We start from the raw sequence: 4,207 nt of genomic DNA on the forward strand, positions 1-4,207 counted from the left end.
ACAGGATGACCACGCTTTCTGAGAGCATTTGACGAGTTCCATCTGAAATTTCCATCGAAAATGAACATTGTTCTCAGCCTGCTTTGTTTATGTCGAGATAATTCACTTTAAAGACCATAAAAAGGAATTATTATTTGCCATAAAAGTAATATTATTGAACCTACACACAGGAGCCTGATAAAAATGTTAATTTTAGAAGAAAATTTCATACGGCATTTAGAGGTTCTTGCATCTGAACCCTGCATTTGTAGTTACAGTGGCCACATGAACATCAAAACCTTCACAGATACATTGGTAACCCTTTCCAGCTTCATGCAAGTGAGTAATTCTTGATCGTAGGTCTGGTTCACATTAAGCAATGCTTCTTGAGAACAGCAAAGTCAAAATGGTTGTGTTTTTTGTAGACCAGGGAAGTGTAAACCAGCATATTAAATCACAACACATTGATGGACTCCAGGTTGGCTGACTCCTGGCTCCAATTAGCTCTTGAAGTCTTTAGCTTAGGGGTTCACATAGTTTTTCTACCCTGCGTTGTGAATGTTTACATGTTGTGTTAAAATAAACATGAAAACAAATTATATTTGTGTGGTATTACCTTTGGGTGGCATGGTGGCTCAGTGGTTAACATTGTCACTTCAGAGCAAGAAGGTCGCTGTTTGAGTCCCTGCTGGGCCAGTTGGGATTTCTGCATGCTCTACCTGTGTTCCTCCAGTTTCCTCTGGGGGTTTCCTCAAGATTCTCTGGTTACCCCACGGTCCAAAGTCATTCGCTATTGGTGAATTGGATTAACTAAATTAGCTGTAGTGTATGTATGTGAGAATGTGAGAGTGTATGGGTGTTTCCCAGTAGTGGATTGCGACTGGAAGGGCATCCGCTGCGTAAAACACATGCTGGAATAGTTGGCGGTTCATGCCGCTGTGGCGACCCTTGAAAAATAAGGGTCTAATGAATTAATAAATGGTATTAGATTAAGCAGACTGTATTTTTCTATTGTTGTTACTTAGATGAAGATCAGAACACATTTTCTGTCCAATTTATAAATAAACCTAAGTAATCCCAAAGGGTTCACATACTTTTTCTTTCAACCATATATGTGACTGGTCTAATAGAGGAAGGGCAGTGGCTGGAGTGGGTAGTCAGCTGATTACAGCATTTGCCTATGTGGCCTGACAGAACTAAACTAATACAGCAGCATAACTCATTGGCAGAGTGTCAACATATTTTGTTCAACTATTGTTCTCCCTTGCCTTCCGCAACTGAAGCCAGGACTTTCTTTTGAAAGAAGGAACATGAATGTTGACAGATATGCCTAGCTTGTTTTTGGAAAGGAAAGTGAAATCTCCTTATGATGGCTCTATATGGTCTATAGAGCATAATGATGACTTTGTAGAGATTCATTAGTCCTATCAATATTCAAATGGCCAATTCAACAAGATGACAACAAATTATAAGTCTTGTCATAAAAACTGCTGTTATTACTTACTTTTGAGCCAAATCTTCAAACTATTCTACGCTGTGACTGTCTCAAGCATATAGTTCATTATATTACAACTCTTAGAAATTAAAAAGAAAATGATACAATCATTAATAAATACCTCAGGGCTACACTGTAAAACCCAAAAGTTAAAGTTACTCAAACCATTTGAGGAAACGAGTTGCAACAAACTATTTAAGTTCAAAAACTAATCCTAAAGAGTGCTATAAACTTAATCCATTTGAGTAAATGAAGCAATTTGAGCACAGTGAAACCAAATAAATGAAGATAACTCAACTGAGTACTGTAAAACTCAATGAGTTAAGGCAACTTACTGTTTGAGGAAAAAGATTGCAACAAACCATTTGAGTTAAACTATTCTATACAAGGGGCGATGCAGTGGCGCAGTAGGTAGTGCTGTTGCCTCACAGCAAGAAGGTTGCTGGTTTGAGCCTCGGCTGGGTCAGTTGGCATTTCTGTGTAGAGTTTACATTTTCTCCCTGCGTTCGAGTGGGTTTCCTCCGGGTGCTCTGGTTCCCCCCACAAGTCCAAAGACATGCGGTACAGGTGAATTGGGTAGGCTAAATTGTCCGTAGTGTATAAGTGTGAATGAGAGTGTGTGGATGTTTACCCGAGGATGGGTTGCGGCTGGAAGGGCATTCGCTGCATTTGGCAGTTCATTCTGCTGTGGCGACCTCGGATTAATAAAGGGACTAAGCCAAAAAAAAAAAAAAAAAAAAGAATGAATCAATGAATAATCTAGTAACTTACTCCATTTAAGTTGAGGCATTTAATTAACTCATTACCTTCAACACTGAGTTCAATACTCTTTTCAAATGAGTAGAATTAGCTTTCAGTCAATTTTGAGTTAACTACACTTATTTAATTTGATAAAGCTGACTGTTGGGTTTTACATTGTATAATTGTTTAAGTAGCCATTTTGGTAAATTGCAATTATTTTTCATTTATTTGTTTCTAAAACATAGGAACTTTGTTTTTCTACTATTGAAAACCATGTCCTCTGGTTTGACACTATTTGCAAATTTTTAAATCGGCAGTTCTATAAAAATAATCGAGATTTGTTGAGAATTTGTTCAGAATTTTACACATATTTAACTTTTTTGAACCATTATACAATTATTACGTTTTGTCGTCTTTTGGTAGGGTGTCAAGGTGGCTCAGTGGGTAGCACAATCACCTCACGACAAGAAGGTCACTGGTTCGAGCCATGGCTGGGCCAGATAGCATTTTTGTGTGGAGTTTGCATGTTCTCCCTGTGTTGGTGTGGGTTTCCTCCAGGTGCTTAAACAGACTGAGTACTGTAAAACCCAATAAGTTAAGGCAACTCAAACCATTAGGGCACAGGTGTCAAACTCAGTTCCAAAAGGGCCGCAGCTCTGCACAGTTTAGTTCCAACCCTAATTAAACACACCTGATCAAACTAATTGAGTCCTTCAGGCTTGTTTGAAACCTACAGGTAAGTGTGTTGGAGCAGGGTTGAAACTAAACTGTGCAGGGCTTCGGCCCTCCAGGAATTTAGTTTGACACCCCTGCATTAGAGGAAACCTTTTGCTTAAAAACACTTCAGTTAAAAAACTAATCTATTTGAGTAGTTGAAGTTATGAGGTAACTTATAACCTGAGATGAACTCATTACCTTCAACACCAAGTTCAAAACTTTTTTTTTAAATGAGTAGAATAAACTTTCAGTAAATTGAATTAATTTCATTGTATAATACAGTTAAGGTCAGAATTATTAGACCCCATTGAATTAGTTTTTCTTTTAAAAATATTTCTTAAATGATGTTTAACAGAGAAATTTTCACAGTATGTTTGATAATATTTTTTCTTCGTGAGAAAATCTTATTTGCTTTATTTTGCCCAGAATAAAAGCAGTTTCAAATTTTTTAAAAACCATTTTAAGGTCAAAATTATTAGCCCCTTTGAGCAATATATTATTCGATAGTCTACAGAACAAACCATTGTTATACAATAACTTGCCTAATTACCCTAACCTGCCTAGTCAACCTACTTTACATGTCTTTAAATGTCACTTTAAGCTGCATAGAAGTGTCTTGAAAAATATCTAGTAAAATATTATGTACTGTCATCATGGAAAAGATCAAATAAATCAGTTATTAGAAATGAGTTATTAAAACTATTATGTTTAGAAATGTGTTGACAAAATCTGCTCTCAGTTAAACAGAAATTAAGGTAAAAAATAAACGGGTAAATAATTCAGGTTGTGTGTGTGTGTGTGTGTGTGTGTGTGTTTATTTTTCACCACTAATCCTCCATTCTTCAATACAAATCAGCAAGAGATAAGCTATCTTTTCAACAAGCACAAACATCAGGTGTATATGCTTTGTGGGAACGTACAGAGTACAAAGAACAGTACAAGCCTGATTAATTACTTATTTAATTATTTGATTATTCATTAATCAAATCCAAAACAAAATGTTTCCTAGAAAAACTGCATGTGTAAAATCAAAGTTACACTTAAAAAGCAAGCGAATAATAATTAATGCTTACTGTCAAGTTCACATACATATGAAATAGTGCTTATCTTATCTGTAATGGATACTGATGGAGCATTTGAAAGTTTGACCAACTCGTGATACTGCAGTGTGTTTCCTGTTGCCTCTGAAAATCACATGTTACTTAGGGGCACATGTGTGTGTAAAGGGGAGGTGCAAAGTCTTCATATAAATAGCCATGGCTGACAAAACACAAT

The 4,207-nt window shown here is 36.4% G+C and overlaps 1 protein-coding gene across 1 annotated transcript in view; it reads left to right on the top strand.

The window, feature by feature from the left end:
- Positions 1-4,207, top strand: part of gtf3c5 (general transcription factor IIIC, polypeptide 5) — a 678,526-nt gene that overhangs the window by 642,062 nt on the left and 32,257 nt on the right. The window lies entirely within an intron of this gene.

This window comes from Danio rerio, chromosome 21, assembly GCF_049306965.1.
Source record: "Danio rerio strain Tuebingen ecotype United States chromosome 21, GRCz12tu, whole genome shotgun sequence".
Lineage (NCBI taxonomy): Eukaryota > Metazoa > Chordata > Actinopteri > Cypriniformes > Danionidae > Danio > Danio rerio.